The following is a 27,336-nucleotide window of genomic DNA, read 5'->3' as shown; positions in this document are numbered from 1 at the left end:
ACTAAAATATAGTCCAACAAACAAATGTTTATTTAACATGCCCCTCACTTTTCCCTCCACCGCACTCCACTCACAGGTGTTGTCCTTGGTCAGTGGAGACTCAGAGTTCAGAGGTGCTTTCACGTGAGTACACCTTCCAGGTGGGGGACAAAAAGCCACAGTTCGCTCTGGCCACGGCTGTTTGTTGTGCCACGGTTCACTCCACCACTCTGTTGCCAATGGCCCTGCACAGTCACCTTCTGCTGTCACCTACCACTGTGACCTCTATGAGTTGGTCTCTTGAGGTTCCACCAGCTCTCAGTGATTTCAGCTGAGCTCTCAGTGGGGAACCTCGCTGCTAGTGCAGTCTGGGCTGTCTCTTACACAAAAACACTGTACCCACAGGAACACTGTCCCCACAACAGGACTAAGCACTTAGACCTGATTGTCAGTGATTTCGGCTGCAGTGATCACTTAACAGAACTAAAGACTATCTATGGAGCCTAATCAGCTCTGTCTTTAAACAGTGGAGAGGGACAGGTCCCCACCCTCTCTCTTGATGCCTTCAAATCATCACAGACTAAGTACAGTTCTACTGCCCTTTACTCATACAATAAGAACAACATTTCATCCCCCCTTCTCCCTACATTCAAGTGTTTTGTAACCCAACTCCAGCCAAAATCTATCACTTGGACAACACAGCTCTGTTTGCTGGATACCTAGGTAGATTAGGTGTGAATGTAAATATAATCTGGCCCTGAAGCCTTAGCCCCGAGCTCATCACTAGCTGTCAGGGAGAGCCCATTTAGACTTTGCTTACAAATCATCATTTGAAATTATTAGGTTGGCCAACATCACCGAAATGAATGCACTGACATCATAAAAAACAGCTGTATAAGGAAGCTAGTCTATGTTCACACTTTTCAAATCTATTATACTTTTTCAGATACACATATTTTATCATACACTGTATAAGCTTTTAAAGTGTGTATTAATGTTTCATTTTAAATTCAGATTTCCAAACAGTCACTAAATTGGTATGTAATTAGCTCACAAAACTGGGGGGGGTTGTTGGGAAAATTCACGGGGGGGTGTAGGGAAATCACAGGCTGTAGCAGGCAGAGGGGCTGCGGGAGCCCGAGGGGTACATGCAGGCTGTAGCGGCGGGGGGGGGGGTGTTGTGGCTGCGGGGGGTGCGTGTAGGGCTGTAGCGGGGGGGTGTTGTGGCTGCCGGGGGCGCGAGCCGGGCTGTAGCGGGGGGGTGTTGTGGCTACCGGGGCGCGAGCCGGGCTGTGGGCAGGCGCGGGCTGCCGGGTGGGGGCGGGTGCGCTGCTGTCCTAGGGAAGCGCAGGCGGAGGAGGGGACCGGGGCTAACGGATCCGCAAGGGGCTGGGGGCGGGGCGAGAAGCCTCCTGCGGAGCTGGCCTCAGGCCGCGGAGCTGTCAAACCCGCACCCCGCCCTCCCCGGCTCTGCGCCAATGAGTCCGGGCAGGACCTGTCACGTGCCCCGAAGGGGCGTGGCTGCGCGTGGGCCCCGCCCCGCTGGTCCAGGGCGAGGGTGGCGCGGCTGGTGAGAGAATCAAACAGCGACGCTGCGCCGCGGCGGGGTCCGGGGGCAGGAGCCGCAGCCGGAGCCCGAGCAGGGCAGGAGGCGTCCCGGGCACGACCCCCTACAGCCGGCCAGGGCTGCGCGCGGGTAACGGCCGGACGCTCCCAGGTGCCGCGCGGGGAGGTGAGCGCCGCGGTCCGGGACGGGCTGCCCGCCAGGGGCGGTAACTGGGGTGGTACCGGGGTGCCCAGCCTGTGGCGGCGGCGGCGACTCTGCTGGGGCTTCGCCCAGAGGCTGGACTCCGCCCCGGTGCTGCCGGGCTGCGAGCGGGGGCCCTGGGCTGCTGCTACAGACCCCTCCGCTGCCATGGCGGAGCCCGGCGCTGCCCGCACCGCGGAGGTCCCTCTTGGCCAGCGCGGCCCCCAGCCCCACCGTGTCGCTGAGGGGTCCGGGAGGAGGCAGCGCGGCCCCCGTTAACTGCCTTCCTCCCCGCTCAGCCGCGAGAGCCCGGCCAGGGTCGCGCCCGGCGCAGCGCGGCGGCCGGAGAAGCGTTCGCCTCTCTGCAGCCCGTCCCTGCGGGCGGGTCACCCCCCGCGCCTTTGTGTGGCTGTTGCTTGTTCGCAAACACTGGCCGATCTCAACTTCAAACTGTGTTTTATCTGCCAAGGACGTCAGAATAACCCCGCCCCCCCCGTTGGTTAAAAAATGTTGGGATTGGGAGGGATGTAGCTGGGGTTGTGGAATTACCCTTTTGGCAGGGGGACTGGATGGGTAAATCGCTAAAAACTGGACCACTTTACTTGTTGAAACGTGCGTAGAAGGTGGTTAAACCCATGGGGAAAATAGTTGAAGGTTGTGTGACTTTTGCACGTGGTATCATCAGGGGTGGTTGTCCCTTGGCACTTGTGGTGCCTCATTCAGTTTTAGGTTAATGTATCCGCTCAAATACATTAAGATCTGATAATCAGACTAAGAAAATATTTTGCCTGTTTAGAGAAAATGAAGAGCAGTGAATTGTCATGCAGGATGCATCGTCATCAGAGGCTTAATGAGCAAGGCATATATAAGCTGAAACTAGGAGTTAAGATAATGTAGTAATACGCCCTTTTAAAAATACATAACACAGTTTTAAAAACCTAGTTTTCTCTGTTGTCAGTAATCTCCTTTCCTTAATACTGGGAAAAGAGTCTCCCTATTAACTGTTTAATTCCCCCAATGGAACAAAACTTAAATTTCCCAAGCATTATAAACTGTTGTATGTCACCACTGACCCTCCTGTATATTTATTAGAAATGTCTGTTTGAAAGACCGATTTTCAAGAAGAATGCACTCACAAGTATGTTTAATACTTAGTAGCTTAATGAAATATTGTTAATCTTTTAATTCTCAGTCCAGTATGCAGTAGCCATGTAATATTTGTTTTAAAATTATCTGTGTAAATCACAGTGTCCAGGAAAACTGCAAAAAACAAATACCCCCCAAAACATCAACACCCACGCAAACAGACAGATAAACCCTCCAAAACCAGTGTTCTCTAAAGGTAGATTAAAAAAAAAAAAAAAAAAACTTACATGGGTTGAACCTGTCACTTTTTATTAGAAATTCATCTGCTTATACACCTTTATCTCGATATAACGCTGTCCTTGGGAGCCAAAAAGATCTTATTGCGTTACAGGTGAAACCATGTTATATTGAACTTGCTTTGATCCATGGGAGTGTGCAGCCCTGTCCCCCGGAGCACTGCTTTACCGTGTTATATCTGAATTCGTGTTATATCGGGTCACGTTATATCGAGGTAGAGGTGTATGTGGACTAATATGTGGTATTTAAAACAAAACATAAAACAGAAAAAACATCTCAAATTTTTTTCATGAGAGGACTCTTTTGGCTGAAAGCTTAGATGTTTTAGTTTAATCCCTGGAGATAAATTAGAATGGAAATTAACACTTGGCATATCAAAACCTGACTTGTATGGTTGGGTCCCAACTAAAACTCACTTTGATGTTATCCTCACTTTTATTCTCCTTAATCTGTCAGATCTTTGAAATAAGGACTGTAACAGTTTTTAAAAACATAAGCTGTTGGACAGTTGTCTGCTCACTACAAATGTTGTGGTGAGGATGTATTTAGTTCCATTCCTTTGCTTTCCTTGCCAACTCAGTTCTGGTGAGCTGGCAGGAATCTGAAATTGATAGCCTTGCTTCCTTAAGCACAGGGCTTAAACCAAAAACAAACACACGTTCACTTCAATGACCTGTGATAGCTTTAGAAAATACTGTAGGAGCTTCTCTGAATACAATGCAATCACCTAGAGATGTTCTTTCAGCCATGCACTAATTTTCCTAAAAAGTTTTTAGCTTCTGCTGTAAACTGGTTTGCCACATGCCTATCTGATAGGTACTGTGCAGTATTTTAGTCTTTAAAACCTACAGTAGCACTTGACAAGCAGGATTCTCGTCCATCTTAATTCATTGCTCTTTAAAAATGCTTCTAGCTGGGGAGATGGGAGGTGTGGCAAAAGGGTGTTGGATGCTTGTTACCATCTATGGTTATGGTCACTTGTGAGCTGTTAGGCTTTAAGTCAGTGATACTCAGACCGAGGCTTGGGAGCTGCAAATGGCTCTTTGCAGCAGGTAATATATTAAAACACTGTGATTTAATTATTAATCAATCAGGATGCTTTTACAGTAAAAGCTTTGTTATCCAGCATGTTGGGGGAATGGGGGAGCTGGTAAGTCAGAAGTTTCAGTTAACTAAGAATTATACTTACAATGGAAGGAGGGGAATATGGTGCGCAGGCTCTGGGAGGGAGTTTGGGTGCCGGAGAGGGCTTGGGGCAGGGGGTTGGTGCTCACCTCGGGCGACTCCCCACAAATGGCAACATGTCCTTGCTGCTTCTAGACGGAGATGTGGCCAGGTGGTTCTGCATGCTGCCTCTACCCCTGCAGTTTCCATTGGCCATGGTTCCTGGCCAGTGGGAGCTGCGGGGGTAGCGCACAGAGCCCCATGGCCATTTCTCTGCCTAGGAGCAGCAGGGATATGTTGCCAGGTAGGGAGCCTTCCGGCCGCTGTGCCAACTGGACTTGTAACGGATATCAGAAGTGCCAGTTTCTAGAACTTTCTGGTTGTTAGAGTGCAGATCAACACAGCTTTTACTGTACTGTGTTATTCACCAGTTGTAGTTAATAAAATAATACTTGGTCAGAATAACCAAGAAAATAAATTAAGAAATATATATAAAAAGTAGTAAATGAAACAGTGAATTCACACTACTGTGACTCTCTTGGGTAATGTTGACTGCTAATTTGGCTCCTGAACAACTGAGGTCTGAGTATCACTGCTTTAAGTAGTTAAGATGTGACAGAATTCATCTTTTGAAGAAAAGAAAAGCTAACTAAGAGCTGTGAATAAAAAGGTGCTTAGACGGCTAGATCCAAATGACAGCAACAAATTGACCATTTTTCCTGCTTTTAACCATGGGTTGCAGGGGGACTTTCTTAAATTGGGAATGAAAGATTTCAAAATTTCTTTTTGTGTTTAAAAGCTTTTCTGTCTTCTCACTTTCAAAGAGTGTCCAAGGAAACATTTCCCCACCACATACTATTTATTTGTCAAGGATCCTTTCACTTTTTTAGCAACTCTGAAACTAAGAACTTTTGTTTAAAAGTTAAGGAAAATACTATGCATAAAACCTAAAATCCTTTTCTCTTTTTTGGTGAAGGTTAACTGGAGAAAAAGTTGGGTTTGTGCTCTTCTTATATAACGAAGGTCCAATGAATATTTTTTTAAAATCTTGCTTGTTTTTAACATATTCGGGTCTTGTCTTCTCTGGAAGGCTCTCTGACTCTTGGAGTAGTTGAAACTATGAAATCCCTAGAGTCAAGCGGGTGAAGGCTGAGTAACAGAGGATTTTTAAATCTTCTTTTGCACGTAATGTTCTCTGTGTGTGTTGTGCTGTTTAATTTATGTACTTTAAAGACATGATCCAACTCCCATTGACTTCAGTGGGAGAGATGGATCAGGCTGAAAGTCTGGCATAAAGTGCAGCCGGTTTGACTAATGTGCACCTAACCATGTTGTAGCTATTTTATACACTATTTCTGTAGAACGTGAGTCTCCAGGGAAGTGACGATACTAATGTTTTGAACCACATATTGACAAAATGTGATTAAGAGCAAGCCACATTATGCAGGATTTACATATCTTGGCATTCAGACTCTCTCTGCAAGAAACCTTTTCCCCTCATGTCTAAAAATTAGCTGCAGTTATTGATAGAAGCATACAGGTCTCCCTGCTCACAGTTTTAAACTGAAGTTTACAAATACAGCAGACCAATTGTGTTTTTTATGATGGTCCATGCACCAGATATAAACATAGATACAAAAAACATTTACTACAACAGAAATGCCTTCCAGAACTTCTGTACTGTATATACTGGGAAACAGCACTCCTAAAATGTCTTAATTCTTGACAAAAACTTGTGATTACTGATTCTTGGGTGAGATGCTACTTAAGTGTTCAGTACTCTGAATATATTCGGAAGGGCTTGAAAAGAGATTGAGCTTGATCGCTAGTTTGACGATCTGACTTTTTCCCCTTCACTCTGTTTCTCTGTTTCCCCAACTGTGATATTCAGGCCTCGTGCTCTCCTGCTTTTGAACAGGGATAAGTCTTGATAAAGAAAGTAGATATCACTGTTTGTAAAATATGTGCTGACGTGCTGCTTTGCTGTGGCAATGGACTTGTTGTACGAACCAGAATAGCCTTCACGTAATATGATTTGTCATTATTTTAATGTAATGGCTATCTCAGCTTCAGAGGTAGAGAAGATTTAAAAATAAATGAGCTAGGTATCATGAAAGGAGACAAGTGGAAGGGAACTGTTGTCTTAAGATAGCAAGAATGAATAATTGTTTTCTGTAAAATACAGTATTTATATTGGTTAAGTGTTGCAGTAGTTTTCCGGGAGTACCCACAAAGTACTAGATGCTGTGCAAACATAAAATATGGTATTCCTTCCCCCAAAGAACTTACTATTGAATTTTTGGCTTTCTACTTCATTAATTACTTATCAGAAAACATTAAGTTTCTGCAAATAGTCTCTGTCAGAAGTGCTGAGGGGGAGAGCTGTATCTGGAACTCATTAAAAGGTATATTTGCATGGCTCCTATGTTTACAGGAAATAAAAAATTAGAGGCTTTGCAATTGTGCAGTTGCAGGCAGTCAGTGAGATGAGGTGTGGGGGATGTGCAGAGTGTTTGCTTTTCTAAATGTCAAGCTGAACAGTTTCTTTATTGAGTAGTACTACATTTATTTTCTGCATTCTGTGCACGATTTACTCATGTTAAATCAATAAAGTTTTTAAGTTTTAGTCCACTCTAACACATTTCTAGTCTGATTATTTTTTAACAGAAATGGTGTATGTATACCTTACAGCGTAAATAGTATTGGAAGATTAGGAGTTTGAATTACCAGAGGCCAAAGGCAAAATTAGTCCTGATGTACAACCCAGAGTCTCACTTCCACATAAATTGTGTGTGTGTGTGTGAGCAAGCTTTAGGATTCCTACTTGAGAATTGTCTTTGTATCCTGCTTGGCTAATTCATCTCTTGTAGCAGTCTTTGGCTAATTAATGTTAGGTTGAAGCCCTTTTTGCTCACCTCCAGCTGTTTAAAGAGGATGTGGTCTCTCTCTGCCCTCAAAACCCCAGAACTTTCTGGGTGGTGAAGGGAAAAGGAAGAACCCAGAAAAGGCTGATGGAAGGGCAAAGGAGGAAGCCAGCGTCAGCTGAGAGGCTGCAAGTTGGCCTCTGCTATTCTATTCCTTCTTCCTCCCTATAACCACACCCGCAGCCAGGAAGCTCTGGGGTTTTGGGGGCAGTGAGACCCATGAGTAACTCCTGTGCCCGCCTCTGGTGGATAACTTTTCTAACTACTGGTAGAGTGAAATTGACAGTTGTGAACAGTAGCAATGAAAATGACTATACTTCTTTTGTTTTGCTGTTTACTGAGAAAGGTATATGCAACTGCTGAAGCACTGGAGCTGTCTTCCTATAAATCTTTTAGACAGACAGCACTGCATCATTTTGACGCTAGAAGATTTTCTTTGCAACTGTAAGAAATCAGAACTAAGGCCCAGATTCTCAAAGGTAATTAGGCTTAGATCCTCAAAGGCAGGCACCTATGCTGCTATTTAAAATACAAGACTTAGTTATGTAGAAACCAATTGCTTTGGGCCCTTTCTGCTCTCAGTTTGGTGAGAGGAAGGGGGGCAGTTCTTGCTGCTGGAGAGTAGACTTTTTTTTCAAATCCAGGACAAAAATCTTTGCCTCTTATTGGAGAGAGAGTACCACCAGTGTTAAGCCTTGCTTAGTTTTATGAATGACACAAAGCATAACCTTTTGGACAGTAATCTCTTCAATCATAAGATTACATTAGTGAAGTCTGAGTAGAAGAAACTTCAGTTACCAGCATTTAAAGCAAATACTTGGTCAGCTCATGGTAACAGCATGTTAAATGCTTTCCAGCAACTTGGTACATGTTAATTTAGACCTCGTCCACATTTAAATGTAGATTGACCTAGCAATGTCAATCAGCGTGTGAAAAATTCACCCCCCTGAATACCATAGTTAAGATGACTTAGCGCTGGTGTAGACATGGCTAAGTTGATGGAAAAAGTCTTCTGTTGATCTAGCCGCCATCTCTTGGGGAGTTGGATTACTTACATCGACCAAAAAACCTCTTCCATCAACATAGGAGGCATCTCTGTTATTGGTGCTACAGCGGCATAGCTGCTGCTATAGCACCATAATGTAGCTGTGCCCTTAGCCTTGTAGCTTTATACCCACAACCAGAGTCTTGCTGATGCACCTTGGTGTTTGTAGATCAGTGACTTTGAACTCTTCAGTATAGGAGAACAGTATAGATAGGGCCGTACCAAATTCATGGTCCATTTTGGTCAGCTTCACAGTCATAGGATTTTAAAAATCATAAATGTTATGATTTCAGCTATTTAAATCTGAAATTTCACGGTGTTGTAATTGTAGGGTTCCTGATGCAAAAAGGAGTTGTGGGGGGTTGCAAGGTTATTGTGGGGGAGGTTGTGATACTGCTACCCTTACTTCTGTGCTGCTGGCAGCGGTGCTGCCTTCAGAGCTGAGCAGCTGGAGAGTGGCAGCTGCTGGCTGGGAGCCCAGCTCTGAAGGCAGAGCCGCTGCCAGCAGCAGCAGCACAGAAGTAGGGTGGCAATACTATACCATGCCATCCTTTACTTCTGCGCTGCTCCCTTCAGAGCTGGGCCGTCAGTCAGCAGCTGCCACTGTCTGGCTGCCCAGCTCTGAAGGCAGAAGTAAGGGTGGACTGGTATAGTATTGCCCTCCTTACTTCTGTGCTGCTGCTGGTGGCAGGGTGCTGCCTTCAGAGCTGGGTGCCCGGCTAACAGCTGCCGCTCTCTGGCCGCCCAGCTCTGAAGACAGCACGGAAGTAAGGGTGGCAATACCGTTACCCTCCTAAAGTAACATTGTGACACCACCCCCGCAACTTTTGGGTCAGGACCCCTAATTTGAGAAACGTTGGTCTCCCCTGTGAAATCCTATAGGATAGGGTAAAAGCACACAAAGGACCAAATTTCACCGGGGGGGAGACCAAATTTCACAGTCCGTGATGTGTTTTTCATGGCTGTGAATTTGGTAAGGCCATAATTATCGAAGCTCTTGGGGTGGAGAAGAGGGAGCAACTAGTAGTGGTTAACAGCTGGTTTTTGATGTAGGGTGCCTGGGAAAGTGAGGAATCAGTCCTGGCTTTTGGCAATGAGGAGCCAGCTTGGATTCTGGTTCTGGGTGGTAAAGAAATCTTTGTTTCTTCCTATCTTTAACTAGGTGGGAATGTGGATTTTATTTTGCAATCAACTTCTTCTTACTACAGTCTACAACAACTGCTCCTACATGCAATAAAAAAGAAGATACTTCAGTTTTTTCCCCCCTGAAATTTTTAGCAGGGAAATAATTATAATTTTTGATATCTAAACTGTACAGCATGTAACCTGTGTAACTGATCTTGCATTCGTTACCTTCACCTCATCCCCCATTCCCTCCATTTTTTAAATTGGATTCATAAGCCTTTGAGGGTAGTGACTGTTACTGTTTGTGGTTGTACAATCCCTCACACAATGATCCTGAACGGTATCTCAGAGTGGTACTTCAGTACAAATGCTAGTTAATTATATATGAATAGGAGCAATTTTTATTTGTTTCTTTTCCAGACCTGTTCATTCTGCCTGCAGACATGTGCAGATGCTACTGCATTGGTTGGCTTACATTGTGAAGGTTATTTTATGGTGTTACAGGATAGGGTTTTTTTTGTTTTGTTTTTTTAAAAGAATCTTACATTTAGGCGCACAATTATACATCTGTTTATGCAGCTGCATAGCTGCATGAAACAGAACCCTAGGGTACAGTTTCCATTCTAACTTCACTCACTGGCTTTTAACTTCCTCAGAGAAGTTGCTTCTGGGTTGAAATTTTTTGCTTGATCCTGGAGCAAAGGTGAATCTTATATTGGAAAGATTTTTAACAATCAATACAGCCACTCTTAAATTATGGGAGTAGTTTTCCTATATATTACAGGAGATATCTTAATGGTCACATAACTAGAATTGGAGAAGGGACAACTTCCTAGCTGGTTGAAGTAAATACTTCAGATTTGAAGAAAACAGGCTTAGTGTTTAAATTACATATATTTAAAGCTGACTGGACGCTGACAGATACATCAGTTGGGGAATGTGTAATAAAGCCCAAACTACAGTTCTGTCCAAACCTCTTTTTCTAAGGACTGGCTGTGCTAACTTGGAGAAGATTAAAAAATAGGATCAAAGTAACACAAAACACTCAACAACCAAGTGAAGTTTTTACAGCATTTAGCACATGGGCAGAGTAGAAGCACCCTTCCCCTGGGTAGATTCTCTTGATACCTTTTTGATCTCCTTACAAGTCCTCATGAAGGGTTTTACTTGAACATTCACTACTTCAGGGGGAATTTTGCACCACTGTGCATGCGTAGAATTCATGTGCTGCTCAGAATTTTTTTTTCTCAGCAGAAAATATTCTGCCAAGAAGTGCTGCAGTTATGCCTTTTGCCCACCAAGGGCACCAGGACAGTGAGCAGCTGCTCCCAAGCAGGAGCAGCCCCAGCTGCAGATAGGGAAGAGAAGAGGCCGTATTCCTCAAACCACCCTGCCCATGGATCCAGGTCAGGATGTGGGGGGATGGACAGCATGGGGCACATGGGGCTGCAGGGTGTGTGTGTGTGTGTGTGTGTGACAAACTGGGGTTCAGAATGGCTAGTGAGGGGGACAACAGGGGCAGGTGCTGAATGGGGTTGCAGAGACATAGGGATGGGGTCTGCATTGGGGAGGCTCCCTAACAATCCCGCCTCCCTCCCTCCCCCCCCCAAAAAAACAGCCAACCCCTTCCATACTTCTCCCACTGACACCCAACAGCCCTTCAAACCCCAGGCACCATCACAGCAATTACTTCCCTCTCCCTCAGCTCCTCTGTTACCCTTGACTCCCCCAAGTTTCAGAAGCAGTGCAAAGAGGTGTGGGAAATATGTTTGTACTGTAGTTTAAATGAATTATTATTCAGAGTTCTGTATTAATATGCCTTGTAAGGAATCTGTGTCAAAAAACATTTCCTGAATCTTTTTTTGTCATCTGTATTGTTACAGACATACTTGCTAACAGGTATTTTGAAATAAATTACCAAAATAATTGAAACTGGCATGATTATATTCTTATTTTTACAAATAAAATATGATGTTTTTGGGTTTTTTTGTTTTGTTTTTTGTGCAGAATTCCCCCCAGGAGTAATTCATCTACCCTCCAACTGAGCTGAGACTAGTCCTTATGTATTTCTCAAAGGCAGTTAGTTGCCTGATTCTTTGGTCTCATGACTGATAGTTGCCAAGAAGGAAATGAGTCTAAATTTCCCATAAAGTCTGTTCTGAAAGGGCCCAGGCACCTAAATATGTGTGATACAGGGCCTTGTTACACTGATCTCTTTTGTATATGTATATTAAGATATGATGCTGTTTCTTTTTTTTTAGTATATAAATGTACTCCTCAACAAAGCTAGTTCTTTCTTCTTAAAATGTAGGAAACTAAAACAAAATAGTGATGCAGAACCATGAACTCAAGTTAGGAAATTGTGAAGAATTAGTGCAGCAAGAACTATTAACTTGTCCACATTGAGCTTTTGTAGTGACTTCCTTGTTTTTTTTATTTTTGTTTTGTTCAATCTAAACTGTAATTATTGCTATATTTATTCTGTGCCATAACTTGGTCCCATTGTACATCCTGTATATTTTTACATTCAGGTAAATATTGTAATACTTAGAAGCTACCAAAACCTGTGCTTGATTTCTCAACCTGAACACTATCTTAATGCTGTTTCCCTTTAAATAATAAATTTCACGTGTATGATACTTCAAATAAGGAAGCTAAAAAGGCCTTTTGTGTAGATACTAGTTGACTCTAAATTAATATCTGCCTTCTAACACATCATAAAGTGACTAAACGAACTTTTGTGCTTTGAAGGGGTTCTGTTACATCCAACTTGAATACAAATCTCTTTAAGAACTTAATCCTAAAAAATCGAAGATCAATAGAAAATACTATCACAAAACTTGTGAAAACCTATTCTAATGGGAAGCTTTTATTAACAAATGTTTCCTGCACTGTCAGCAACTTGACAAAGATTGTGCAGGGGCATGAAACTAGAAAATGAAACTCGTCTTTTTTTTTTGTTTGTTTATAGATAATCAGTTTATTTTCCTTGCCAGAGCTCAGAGAAATGTGAGAATAAATCTACTGAAAAATAATCAGTTTCAATATTTTAAATATCTTTGTAGTAATACAGTTACGGGGAACATCTTACCTTAATGAGCATTCACTCCGATACTAATGTCTTAATTCAGCTTGTTGCTCAAATTCAGTTTTTTTGTATTACATTTATTTATCTTTATATCTGAATTGAGTCCTCTAAAAGCAATGTATGACTCTGCTTATAGTGATCAGAAGATGGCAAACAGAGCCAGTTGCACTTAGAGCAATCTCTGAGAATTGTGTAATGAAGCCTATACGTCGGTTTGTTGTCTTATTACTTGTTGGAAAGATACTTGGCTGAATTCCAAGGAGAAATGTAGTTAATTTTGATAAGAGTCATTATAAAGCAGTTAGTTGTGGAGGAAGTTGTGATTGGTTTTGTTTACAGAGTGATCACATACTTCACATATTTAAACAAAACTTCCACATATGGACTAAAACGTTTATCTATAACAAAACTTTATCCGTAAGTTAAGAATGGCACTATTTTAGTTTCACTGACAAGATTAATATTTTTATGGAGAAAACATGGGCAATGTTTGGTGAAGTGACCTCATATTTTGATGAATATACTGAAGTAATATGTCCAAACAGTCTTCACCAGTCTGCAAGAGTTTTGATGATTTGTGTGTTTGGAAGACACACACACACACACACACACACACACACAAAAAAGGAGCAAATGTAGCATGTGCCATTATCCCAGCTAGTGAAACATTTTCTGGTCGGATGGCTCTTTAAAGAACCAATGATTGGGAACCTACAGGAATACTTTAAAAGATACATAGTGAAGATGCTTGCTAAGTATCCTCTTCCTAAGAGTGCTTTGTGTAAGCCTGAATTTGAGGAAAACAATTTAATTTTGGTGGTCAAAACAGAGACAAGAGAAGAAAATAAATGCAGTCCTATGTAGTAGATAATTTTGAAGGAGATGTTCATCTTTGTGTCAACTCATGCACTTAAAACTTAAAATTCTATGTGTGGTGATTTTTTATTTTGTTTTAAGGTCAGAAGGGTTCATTATGATCATCTAGTTTACCTCCTGCATAACACATGCCATAGGACTTCACCCAGTTGTTTCTTCATAAAATCGATAAATTCTGTTCTTCTTCGAGTGATTGCTCCAATGCATTCCAGTTAGGTGTGCGTGCCGCGCGTGCACAGCATCTCGGAACTTTTTTCCCTAGCAACCCCGGCGGGCCGGCTGGGCGCCCCCTGGAGTGGCGCCGCTATTGCGCTAAATATATACCCCAGCCGGCCCGTCCGCTCCTCAGTTCCTTCTTACCGCCCGTGACGGCCAGTTGGAACTGTGGAGTGCTCTTCGTTCTCCACGATCCCTAGCGTTTGTATCTCTTGTATATAGTTAGTTTTTGTAGTTAGTTTAACAGTTTAGATAGTTGGTTAGTATAGATAAGGTGAAAAAGGGGGGTTTCCCCTTTTTACCTCACCCGGTGCGGGCTCATGCCCAAGGCACCGGGCTTTAAGCCCTGCGCGGCGTGCCAGAAGCCCATGCCCATCGGAGACCCGCACGACGCCTGTCTCCGTTGCCTGGGAGAAGGGCATAGAACGGACAAGTGTTCAATCTGCCTGACTTTTAAACCGCGGACCCGAAAGGAGCGGGACATCCGTCTAAAGCAGATTTTAATGGAAGCGTCGCTTCGACCACCGGCACCGTCTGCGCCGGCACCGCGAACTGCCTCGGTGCAGAGCGCACCGGCGGCACCGAGCCGCTCCACCTCCGCGGCGCCGCCAATACAGAAGGCGGCTAAGCAGTCGCGGCACCGCTCGCTTTCGCCGAAGAAGAAGCACAGGCAGTCGAAAGCAGTAGCGCAGGCCCGCTCTGAGGACTCTGCAAGAAAGGTTGCGCAGTCAGCGGCACCTGCGGTGCCAGTGCACGGACTGTGCACCGGACCCTTGACTCCGGCGCCGCAAGGCCCGTCGAGTCCGGCAGCGCCACGCTCCCCGGTACCGTCCGCGGTTGAGCCCCGGCTACCATCAACGCCGGAGACATTCGCCTCTGCAAGAGACCTGATCCAGCTGATAGAGGCACCAGGCCTCCGGCCCCCGGCACCGCCGGTGCGGGCTGTCGTGTCGGCGGGGAAGCCGGCCAGGATGACCCGGCCACCGTCCCTGGACAGGCAGCATGGACGTCGCTCCCGGTCCCGGTCTCGTTCCCGGTCCCGCGGCAGGTCTCCATCCAGGCGCTCGCGATCTCGGCACCGCTCACCTTCGCGGTGCCGGTCGCCATCAAAACGCCGGTCGCAGTCCCGGTACCGCTCGTCATCGCGGTACCGGTCGTACTCCCGACGCCGCACGAGATCCAGGTCGCCATCGCGTCGGCGCCATCAGAGATCGCCGTCCCGGCACCGCTCCCGGCACCGTGATTCGCGCGCACGTTCGTGGCACCGTCGATCTCAATCCCGGTCGAGCTCCCGGCACCGGTTGGGCTCCCGGCACCGGTCGAGCTCCCGGCACCGTGGCGGACGCTACTCCAGGTCCCCTACCCGGTACCGGCCGGAGCAACCTCGTGCTTCTCTGCCTCCCGGGGACGGACTGCCCCATTCGGCAGCGCACTCTGCGAGTGCTTCGGCACCGCCCTGGCCTTCTCGACCCGAGTCGGTCGCTTCGGGCACGCATGGCTACGGACTCCTGCCGCCCACCCCACGGGACAATCCTCAAGGGGCACAACCGTGGGGCTTTTGGGTGCCATGGGCCCAGTACGAGGCCCAGGGGGTGCCTTTTCCACCTAGGCCCCCCACGGCGGAGCGCAGAGCCCCAGAGGCGACGATTTCCAGACCGGCCCCTTCGCCACAGGCGGCGGATGCTGTGGCGTCGGAATCCCAGGACCAGACACAGCCCGCACCCTCAGGTGGGCAGGTGGTGAACCCCTCTGACGAACCGGTCGTCCAAGGGTTGTCCTCCTCGTCCTCGCCTGATGAGGCGGTGGCCGGTGCAACAACTAAGGAGCCTCCGCCAATTGACGTAAGAGCTCACCAGGACCTCCTTCGTCGTGTGGCGATGGCAATGGCCTTGCCCATAGAGGAGGTGCACGAGGACGAGGACCCTATCACCAATGTGGTTGAGGCCGACACGCCGGTGAGGGTTGCACTTCCGTTTGTACGGACGGTGCAAAAGAACGCCACCACTATCTGGCAGACACCAGCATCCGTGCCCCCTACAGCCCGTGGGGTTGAGCGAAAGTACTCTGTCCCTCCCACGGGCTATGAATACTTGTACATGCATCCGACCCCGGACTCCCTGGTAGTCCAGTCGGTTAATGACAGGGAGCGGCACGGTCAACCGGCTTCCGCGCCCAAGTCGAAGGACGCGAAGCGTATGGACCTGCTGGGCCGAAAGGTCTATTCTGCAGGAGGCCTGCAAATGAGGATTGCCAACCAGATGGTCCTCCTCGCCAGGTACGTCTTTGACATCCTGACGTCCCTGGCGAAGTTCACCGAGCTCCTGCCGTCAGCCTCCAGACAGGAGTTCGCGGCCATGTTGGAGGAGGGACGAAGATCGTCCAGATCCTCTATTTCGGCCGCACTCGACGCTGCAGACTCGGGGGCGAGGACTTTGGCTTCCGGGGTCACGATGCGGCGTATCGCCTGGCTGCAGTCTTCCACCCTGCCGCCGGAGGTCCAATACACGTTGCAGGACCTCCCCTTTGACACTAAAGGGCTGTTCTCTGAGAAGACGGATTCTAGGATCCAAACTTTAAAGGACGGCCGTATCGCGATACGCACGTTAGGCATGCATACGCCGGCGACGCAGCGTAGGCCCTTCAGACCACAGCCCTCCCGACTGGCCTACCAGTCCCGGTATCGGCCCTACAACAGCCGACGTCCGGCCCAAAATCGCCGTCGACCGTCCGGCAACCGCCGCAACCAGGGCCAGGCCGCTTCAAAGGCCCCTCAGGGCGCCAAGCAGGCCTTTTGATGGGACGCTCGAGGACGGCCCATCACTCTCCCAACCGGATCCTTCCCCTCTGTTTCACAATCGCCTTTCCCATTTCTTTTCGGCGTGGTCCCGGTTAACGTCGGACAACTGGGTGCTCCAGACAGTCCAGTCGGGATACCGCCTGCAATTTGTTTCGCCCCCGCCTTCCCCCCCCCCTCCCTGTCCCTCTTCAGGGACCCCTCTCACGAGCAATTCCTCCTACAGGAGGTCCAGACTCTGTTGAGCGTGGGTGCCATAGAGGCAGTGCCTCAGGACAGAAGGGGCAGGGGATTCTACTCCCGTTATTTTCTCATCCCCAAAGCGAAAGGCGGGCTACGTCCTATTCTGGACCTTCGAGAGCTGAACAAGTACCTGCTCAAGCCCAAGTTTCGCATGGTCACTCTGGGGACCATCATTCCCTCTCTGGATCCGGGAGACTGGTTTGCCGCCCTCGACATGAAGGACGCCTACTTCCATGTCGCGATCTATCCTCCGCATCGTCGTTACCTTCGGTTTGTGCTCAACGACACCCACTACCAGTTCACGGTGTTGCCGTTCGGACTGTCCACAGCCCCGAGGGTGTTTACCAAATGCATGGCGGTGGTCGCCGCAGCCCTCCGACGTCGTCAGATGCACGTTTATCCGTATCTCGACGACTGGCTGGTTCGAGGCCAGTCCCGGCAACTTGTGATGGGCAACGTGGCAGAGATCCTGTCTCTCTTTCAGCGGCTCGGTCTTCTCATCAACACAGAGAAGTCCACTTTGATTCCGACGCAGCGGGTGGAGTTCATCGGAGCGGTCCTCGACTCCACGACGGCCAGAGCCTGCCTCCCTCGCGCTCGGCACCACACGATGGTCTCCATCATCCGGGACCTCGTCGCCTTCCCAACCACGACGGTGCGCTCCTGCCTCCGCCTCCTGGGCCACATGGCTTCGTGCACGTATGTCACAGCATACGTGCGGCTCCACCTCCGCCCGTTCCAGTCTTGGCTCGCGTCGGTGTACCGCCCTCATCGAGACCCCATCGACATGGTGGTCACGGTCACCAGAACGACCCTCGAGTCCCTCCGCTGGTGGCTCGACCCGGACGTCGTGTGTGCGGGAGTCCCATTTCACCCTCCTCGGCCGTCCGCTACTTTGACCACGGACGCCTCAGCGCTCGGTTGGGGGGCCCACCTGGGCGATCTCCACACGCAGGGCCTGTGGTCGGTCCAGGAGCTCACCCTGCACATCAACGTTCGCGAGCTACGCGCCGTCCGCCTGGCCTGTCGCACCTTCTGCGCCCGCCTCCAAGATCGTTGTGTGACAGTATTCACGGACAACACCACCGCGATGTTCTATGTGAACAAGCAAGGCGGAGCCCGCTCCTCCCCCCTCTGCAAGGAAGCGATGCTCCTGTGGGACTTCTGCGTGATCCACTCAATTCACCTGGAAGCATCCTTTCTTCCGGGAGTGCAGAACGCGCTGGCCGATCATCTCAGCAGCTCGTTCCTCTCCCACGAGTGGTCTCTCCGTCCAGATGTCGTCCACACAATCTTCCGGAGGTGGGGGTTTCCCCAAGTAGACCTCTTCGCCTCCAAAGACAACAGGAAGTGCCACCAGTTTTGCTCATTCCAGGGTCGCTCGCCAGGCTCCCTGTCGGACGCCTTCCTTTATCACTGGAGGGATCGCCTCCTCTACGCCTTCCCTCCCTTTCCGCTCGTCCACCGAGTGCTCCTGAAGCTTCGGAGAGACCGGGCCCACGTCATTCTGATCGCGCCGGCCTGGCCGAGGCAGCACTGGTACACCCTGCTGCTCGAGCTCTCCGTTCGGGAGCCCATCCCTCTTCCGTTGTGGCCGGACCTCATCACCCAGGATTTCGGCAGACTCCACCATCCGAACCTGCAGTCCCTCCATCTTACAGCTTGGTACCTGAGTGGCTGACCCACATGGAGAGGGACTGCTCTGCAGCGGTTCAACAGGTCCTGCTCGAGAGCAGAAAGCCTTCCACTCGCTCCACTTACCTGGCGAAGTGGAAGAGGTTTGCTCTCTGGTGTGATCACCGAGGTCTTAATCCCTTCCTGGTACCGGTCCCTACCATTCTGGACTACCTCTGGAACCTTAAGGAGCAAGGTCTGGCGGTCTCCTCCTTGAGAGTCCATCTGGCAGCGGTATCCGCCTTTCGTCCCTCCGTGGAAGGTCGGTCCATCTTCTCGAACCGGATGGTTTCCCGTTTCCTCAAGGGCTTGGACCGCTTGTACCCGCCGGTGCGGCGCCCTGCCCCGACCTGGGACTTGAACCTCGTGTTGACCAAGCTGATGGGTCCTCCGTTCGAGCCCTTGGCCACATGCTCCCTGCTCTACCTCTCGTGGAAAACGGCTTTCCTCGTGGCCATTACTTCAGCGAGGCGAGTTTCAGAGCTTCGCGCCCTAACGGCGAATCCGCCGTACACGGTCTTCCATACGGACAAGGTGCAGCTGCGCCCTCATCCGGCCTTTCTCCCGAAGGTGGTGTCAGCATTCCATCTCAGTCAGGAGATCTTCCTCCCGGTATTCTTCCCGAAGCCGCATGCCTCGCCTCGGGAACAGCAGCTACATACGCTCGACGTCCGTAGGGCGCTCGCCTTCTACATTGAGCGGACTAAGTCCTTCCGGCGTTCGCCCCAGCTGTTCGTCGCGGTGGCTGACCGCATGAAGGGAGATGCGATATCCGCCCAGCGGATTTCCTCCTGGGTCACTGCGTGTATCCGGACCTGCTACGAGCTGGCTCGTGTACCACCAGGCCGTGTCACTGCACACTCGACGAGGGCACACGCCTCATCTCTGGCCTTCCTGGCCAACGTCCCAATCCAGGACATCTGTCGAGCGGCCACCTGGTCTTCGGTGCACACCTTCGCCTCCCACTACGCGTTGGTGCAGCAGTCTCGAGACGACGCAGCCTTCGGCTCTGCGGTATTACACTCCGCCACGTCTCACTCCGACCCCACCGCCTAGGTAAGGCTTGGGAATCACCTAACTGGAATGCATTGGAGCAATCACTCGAAGAAGAAAAGACGGTTACTCACCTGTAGTAACTGTTGTTCTTCGAGATGTGTTGCTCCAATCCATTCCAGACCCGCCCTCCTTCCCCACTGTCGGAGTAGCCGGCAAGAAGGAACTGAGGAGCGGACGGGCCGGCTGGGGTATATATTTAGCGCAATAGCGGCGCCACTCCAGGGGGCGCCCAGCCGGCCCGCCGGGGTTGCTAGGGAAAAAAGTTCCGAGATGCTGTGCACGCGCGGCGCGCACACCTAACTGGAATGGATTGGAGCAACACATCTCGAAGAACAACAGTTACTACAGGTGAGTAACCGTCTTTTTCAGCATTAGCATAGTTCTTAGAAAGATATGTAGTCTTGATTTAAACACTTCAACTGATGAACCTACCACATCCCAAGGCAAGTTTTTCCAGTGGTTAACTACTCTTACTGTGAAAAATGTGTGGCATATTCCTTGTCTGAATTTGTCTAGCTTTGCCTTTAACCAGTGAATCTCATTATGCCTTTTTATGCTAAATTAAAGAGCCCTCCACTATCAAAAATCTCTTACACATTTAGGTGCTCGTAGACTTTGCTCAAGTCATCTCTTAACCTTCTCTTTCATAAATTACATACATTCAGCTTCCCGAGTTCTCACTATAAGGCATGTTTTCTAAATCTGGCACTATTCTTGTATGTCTTTTCTGAACATTTTCCAATTTGTCAACATCCTTTTTGAAGTGTAGATATCGGAAATGGAGACGATATTCCAGTAACAATCTCACTGTGCTGTGAACAGGGGTGATGCCACCTCCCTGCTCCTACTTGATGTTCCTCTGCTTAGGCAGGCAAGAATTGCATTTGCCCTCTGTCACCCAGAGCCCTGGTAGTTTCCAGCCAAAGGAAGAGCTCTATCTCCACACCGAGTCATTGTGTTTGGAGCTCACCTCATTGGGCTCCATGTGCACTTTAAGTCTCTTGAGTTTGAACATAATCTCTAGGCACTGCCCCGTCTGGAGGTGCACTTTTAGAGTGCTGATCCCTGTCTAGCACCCCCTTCTGAATGCTGTGCCCAATTGCCTAGCCCCTGGGACTAATCCTGGCCCTTCAGACTTCTCTGTAGCTTAAGTACACTCCTCTTCTCCAGAATTTCAGCTGTGTGGCAGAAATTCTGACTTTACAGTTAAACTCTTCACGGGCATATGACAGTGAAAGCAAACAGATATTGCTCAGGATTCCAAACACCATTACTCTTTACTTAGCAGCATGGGATATGTGCAGGTCTAGACAAAATACAATAGTTTTACACATTTTCCCTGTCTTAGCGTCTTCATCACTCTGGGGAATCCTCTGAAGTGTCCAGAGTCCTTTTTTGAGTCTCGTGGCACCTTTTTGGGTCAGCTAGCTTTCTGTGACCTTGGCTGGTAGTCCTGCAGTTAAAGCAGAGCCCCTGCTGTGAAAACATGCCCATCAATTCCTCTTTTCTACAGCAGCTTTTGGTAGGTCTTTGTGAATCTCAATTTTGTGTTTCCCCCTGCTAATTTTAGTACTACTGCTGGTGACTTTTCCGTTCTCCACTTCGTCAGCTCCTTGCAAATAAACTTGGTTAGACTGGTTTCCCCAATCAGGCAACCTCTTCAGCATACCCATTGTATGATTAGGGCAGAGTCATTAAGACTAATGACTATTTTCTTGGGCAGGGCAGAGATGTGCTACAGCCTTATTAGCAAATGGTGGATTCCTCATCCGTTCAGAGGCATTCCATGATACAAAAATTTACTATAAACCAGAATTCATAAATTACACAGTCACATTCTCTTCGCTGTAGCAGTGGAAGCTCATGTTCAGTTGGCTACCTACCATGACTTCTAAGTCTTTTCCACTGTTACTGCATTCCAGGGTACAGTCACCCATCTTGTAAATGTATCCTACTGTTTTTGTTTCTAAAAGTATGATCTTGGGCACAAATGAGCCTACCTTGCCAGGTGAGAGGTCTGTATAATGGACCTGTCTCCATCATTTATCACTCCACCAATTTTGTGTTGCTTGTTTAAAGAAGGGAGATAAACCATCATGCTTTAGGGCAGGAGTTGGCAGCCTTGCAGCTCCCATTGGCTGGGAACAGCAAACCGTGGCCACTGGGAGCTGCAGAGGGCCATGCCTCCGGAAGGTCAATGTAAACAAAATGTCTTGCGGCCTGCCTTCAGATTATTCTGGGCTGGGTACTGAAGGTTGCCAACCCCTGCTTTAGGGCATAATCCATCTACTAACTCATGTAAGTTTCTTCCAAATTCCAATGTGTAGTTTACTCCATAAGTCTCCATTATAGAGTTAGTCACCCTTTCCTGTGAAAAAGCTGGTTCTGGCCACTGTCAGGCAAGGCACTGAACTAGATGACAACATGGATCATATCCAGTATGAAAATTCCTATGTTATATCATATCAGTGAAAAACAAAACAAAGATGGCTATGTGGCGGTCATATTATTAAATCTCATAACTATTGTGTTGAAAGTCCCCAGAAGTCTCTCAAAAGAACAGAGCAAAGATTGAATAATTAAATATACATATCTCCTAAAAAGCATCAGAATCTATTTATGCTGAACAGCACCCACTGCACCAGGTTTCCTACAGAAAAAAAGTAGCTTGACAGGCTATTTTTAAATTAAATGCTGAAATACGGATTTCAGAGCCGAACTGCAGGTACTCAGCTTTGAAAGTTTATGCCATTAATCATTATTTACAAAGGCCTTTTTAAAATCTAATTGCCGGTCAAGTTACTTTTTTTCTGTAGAAAGCTTGATGGAGTGGATGCTGTTCGGCATGATTGTCAGACTCTAATGCTCTTACAATTGCCAACTTGCATCAACAGAATTAGCTTAAACAAAAAGGACAAGTTGCTATTATTCAAGGATTGTGTTGAAATTATTCTTGTTAAAAATAGAAGATGTGAAGCTAGAAGTTAGTGAGCCAACATTGGTATGTCGGATAGTAGGCATAATTGATGGACAAAATAGTGAGGGGTTGGGCTATTCCACCCATCACTCAAAAGAACAGGTGGATGCTACTGAAGCAAGTTTCATCATCATGGCAGCCACCCCCACCTTTTTCTGTGATCCCAGGCCTTCATAATCCTGATCTTGAGAAATGTCCTTACTAGACCAGGCCAGAGAGAGGGAGCAGGATGACATCACCACCCTACCAGCTCCAGCTGAATCCTAACCACCACCTGGGATGAAACGACTTTAACATCAGCAGTAATAAAAAAATATTGATGCCATCTAAGAGACTGTCAAACAAGGGTTTTCACCTTCTAAAACTCTCTAAAGCTAGAGTGAGAGGAAACAAATGTTAAAATGAAAGCCTTATTTAACACTTTACATTTCAAATACTTTAACTGTATCTTTAATAGACTTAAAGGGTTTTTATTGGTGTGTTTGTAAGGGTACTAAGCAGGCAGAGATCTCTGTATACCAAACCACACACCTTGTTTAAAACTAATGTTGGACGTAGACTGGGTTATGTTAACAACATTTGCCCACTTATTTCACCTACATTAAAATATTATTCCCATACTTTTATCTTCTAAATGCCCCGGGTTTCAGGAAAACTTCACTCAACCCCCATCTCATGCACATGCACAAAACTGCTCTTTATATTCAGTAGCCAAATCCTCCAAAGTCTCAAAATACTGTGTTGTACATTTACGCAAATATGTTTTAATAAAATTAAAACTAAGCAGTTGTTAAAATAAAGTGCACTGATACGTTATCCTTGCCTTTTTATTGTTTACTTGCTAATATGAAAAATTCTGTAATCCACAGCCTCTCACTAAGACCTAGAGGCTCTATTGTAACTTTAGAACAATAACTTCCAAAGTAGGTGGCAAAATATGGTGGTATTGGGACTTTTCTTATCCCAAATAACTATGAAGAGGCATATTCAAGAGCCTTTGGGCTACCAGCTGTGGTGATACATTGTGGAAGGAAGAACAAAAATAGATTCTATTCCCTCCCCCTTTTACTGTCCCCTCCCCCCCGTTAAAGGATATCCACACACCAATCCATTTAAACAAGTTTCTTGTGAAACACTAAGAGTAACTTTACTTAATATATAAACCAGGTGTTTACATTGGGCAAAAAAGTACCAAGATACACAAAAATAAGCCAGTACTGCAAAATGGTGCACTCCATTTATTGAATAGCTAGGCTGAATTCATTAATCCTGATCTTAATAGAATTTGCTACAATAGTTCACATACTGAAACCAACCATTTTAAGACTCTCCACTTCAGAGTCCATTATTTAGTAATGTTCTACCATAATATCAAACTAGTATGGTGTTTTTTTTTTTTGGTTTTTTTTATAAACTAGAACAACCTCCACTTCAGGGAATGATTTACCTTGATTGGAAAGGCTCTTTGTGGTAGGTTAGTTTCCTTGATGTAAACTAACCTAAATGGACCATAATGCCTTTTTTGCTAGATGTGCTTAAAAATAACTTTACCTATGCTTTTTTTTAATTACACAAGCGCTGAGCGATTGCCAGAAGGCATCCCATGATAAATTAAAGACTACAAGAGTGCTAGTCAAGGAGAGCTGTTTTATTGTTTTTTTTACCTGGACTAAAGATAAATAATTTTATTCCCCACTTCCATTTTATACACAATTGTAGAGAATTGCAATAAAAATCAAATATTTATAAAGCATGCTGTAGAAAAAATAATTCAGCACACAGACATCTTTGCAAATATACATGCCCAAGTCTTTTCTTTGGATCCCTGAATTCCAACACTGGTAAAATTTAGACCTGTGAGCTGGAATAAGCTGCATAATATTACTGAATTTCTGCTAGCACCAATGCCGCTGCACAGTTGCTAATAAATGGGTACAAAGTGGGCTAATGTACAACAGCATAATTAAGATTTGTCTACATGCTAGTTCAGGGTGTTCTTGTATCACAGTTGCTGTTACAGACAACTTAAATAAGACCTCTGCCCTGAGGACTGTAGACTAGTTTAAACAAATACTTAGTTTAAGGGATGTGAACAATCTAATGACAAGAGACACAGAAACAGGTTTAAGAAAGTAGGACTTTGTTCATACTCAAAATCTGTACCATTTTTAACTATGCTGGCACAACTGCCCTAGTGAGGACACAATTGTGTGGACTCAGGTATACTGGCGTAGGCACTTCTATACCAGTATAATTGCACCCACAATAGGTGTTGTACCGGAATAATTATTTTGTTTAAATAACAAAAAGTCATACCAACTGAAATAGTTGCAGCACTACAACATCTGTTACTTTAGTCAAGAAATCAGCTGATCAAATTAACCGGCAAGTGAGCTGTAAATACTAAATATATGAGGCTGTTAAAACAAGAGTAAATGCTTTCAGAAATGTCAGGATAAAAATTCTAGGAAGACACATTTGATATATTTTTAACTGAATGATGCTAGAGATGTTAACTAAGTTGCTGTTGATATCACATACAACTGGATCATTCTACAAAATATGAAATCCAGTGCTTACAAGTTAGCATAAAACAGAATATCTGAACTGTTATCAGAATTACTTTAGGGCCTTATTCTTGTCCACTGGAGTCGCTGAAAATTGCTGTTATTTCAGTGGGACCAGGATTTAGCCATTAGAATGCATATGTCCATCTTAGAGTTTCAGACTGTTGCCCATTACTATAGCATCCAAGCATCTTCCACATTAAATAGTAATAGCTGAAGTCTCTAGTAGATTTTATGGAGCCTGTGGTGGTTCTTCCTTTTTCAGGAGTAAAGGCTCTGGTTTTGGTTTTGGTTTTTGGGGGCAGAAGGCGGTTGTCAGTCTTGCTATAAAGGAAAGGCTTTCTTGAAAAGCAAAGTTTTGCACAGTATTTCCTACAGATGCTGTCAGATGCTAGAGTTGCCTTATCTCCTTCGGAGCTTCCTTCCACACCCAGATCCTTTCTGAGAATCCCGTGTCCCTAACTCACAAACTTTATCCTGGGCTTTTTGACCTGCGTTCTCTCAGTTTGGTCTTTAGCACTTCTGTGGCTCAATCCATTGTTTATTCTAAAGGTTAGGACCAGTGCCTTAAACTGACAGCAGAAATCAAGTAGGAATCAGCAGAGGGAATGAAGCACAGGCCTGAAGAGCTCATGACAGCCTAAGCAGGGAAGCAATGAGCAAAATGCAGTCTAGTCAATCATTTCTTCAAAATCAAGTCTACTGTATGTGAGAAACACAAATACACTTAAGTCCATAAGGTTGTTTCTAGGTACCCTAAAAGCTTTCTCTAATACAATTACTATTACATTGTTCAGGTCTGCCATTCAGTTTTAGTACAGACTGAAGAGCTTCAGATTTCTCTTGCATTCTAATCCTTCTCTGATCTAGCAACAGCTATTTGTGGAAGTTTTTGTAATCCATCTCCCATTACTTGCAGTACTGTAACTTAGAGCAATATGTATTTTTAATATGGTAGACCACATAGAATTTATTAAATTTGCAAAATCAACTGATTTTATAGGGTTGCTCTAATATATTTTATAAGATTGCTTTGATATAATGTAATGTGCTGCAGTGAACAGATGAATTATAGTGGGCACTAAAGCCTATCCACACATTTTCAGTTAATTTTAATTGAAGATGTATAGCTACATCCTCTGAACTGTTTTGAATTCTCAAATATAATTTCACATCCCCATGGTTCCTTAACATTTGAAAAGGCTTGACATTCTGTTGCATTCACAACATCTATGAATGGGAACCTGTCAGGAAAATCATAAAAACTAAAAAGGAGCCATCCTATTCAATAATAGAAGTCTTCTGTTCCCAGACCTTTCAAAACTACTCAAGATAAACATGGTATTGCTTCTGTTTAGAGCTGACTTTTCCATCTTAAGCTTTCCCATCCTTTTTCCTGCAGTTACAGCAATAGAAATAATAAGTAGTTTATTTTCTTCTGACTAGAATGACAGGAAAGGTTTTTTTGCTTTTTCATATTAGAGGAAGTGATTTTTTTCAGATAATTTGGAAACTAGGTCTGATGTAATGTTATCTGATCGTGTTTTGTTTGTTTAAAATAGTTTGATGCAAGTTGTTTGTTTCTCTTTCATACCTTTTCCCATCAACATTTGTTGTTAGAGGACATTGTAACATCTTCTCAACTTTATGAACACCCGTAGCACAATTAAACATCCCCTTGGCCCATGCCATCTGACTCAAGCTATACACAGGTTTTTAATTGCAGTGTAGATGTACCCTAAGACTGTAAGATCTAAGGTGCATATCAGATTTCAGGATTCAGGAGTAGCGTTTAGGCCTAGTCACTCTTCAGAATTCTCATGTGAAGTCCATGGCAGCAGTTTACAAAAACAAACCCTAAGGAGCCACATGACCATCTTTTATTGCTCTTCCTACAGTGGAGAGACTAGGATTCCCTGCTCTTTCAACTATGGATTTTTTTTCCTTCCCTCTTAAGTAGCGCTATGGAAATTTCTTCTTTGGAAGGTTCTAAAAACCTACCCTGAATAAACAGGTAAGGTTAGAAGTAAGGCTGTAAAAGAACTGCCTTGATTCAGGTAGAATGTACGTTAACCATGTTGCTGGGTAGTCAGTGTTTTAATCTGAGGCACTAAGTCGGGGATGGTGGGAGACAGACATAATTTGTTGTCAGAGGACAGAGAAAAGTACTTAATTGAAAAAAGTGATGTAACTTTTCAGCTGAGAAATGGTTTGAACTTCAATTAGAGTATGCTTTCATGTCAAAGTTGAGGTCCTTCCCCCTTCTCCCCCCACATCATCATTACTGAGACTTTTATGGTCCTCCACTTGCTGTTGTGCATTGAATAATAACGTTGGAAGTGCTCATCTCCTCCTGATTTCTTTCTGTTTTGCCTTTGCCCCTGGAACGAGTCATTAGCTGAGTTTCCCCAGTTGTTCCCTTTTTTCAGGTCTTTAACAAGTTAAATCAGTGTACATGTAATTTCCCGGCTCTGCTCT

General features: G+C 46.0%; 1 protein-coding gene across 1 annotated transcript in view; it reads left to right on the top strand.

The window, feature by feature from the left end:
• The first annotated feature begins 1,579 nt into the window (after window positions 1–1,579).
• The window catches only part of OSBPL8 (oxysterol binding protein like 8), a 192,364-nt gene continuing 166,607 nt past the window's right edge, over window positions 1,580–27,336 (top strand). Inside the window, exon 1 of the mRNA XM_044979381.1 lies at window positions 1,580–1,711. The gene's annotated coding sequence lies outside the window, so the exon portion shown is untranslated. The remainder of the gene's footprint in view (window positions 1,712–27,336) is intronic.

Source organism: Mauremys mutica, chromosome 1, assembly GCF_020497125.1.
Source record: "Mauremys mutica isolate MM-2020 ecotype Southern chromosome 1, ASM2049712v1, whole genome shotgun sequence".
In the NCBI taxonomy this organism is placed as follows: Eukaryota; Metazoa; Chordata; order Testudines; family Geoemydidae; genus Mauremys; species Mauremys mutica.
The sequence above is the reverse complement of the archived record's forward strand: the minus strand, read 5'-3'. Positions and strand labels throughout refer to the sequence as shown.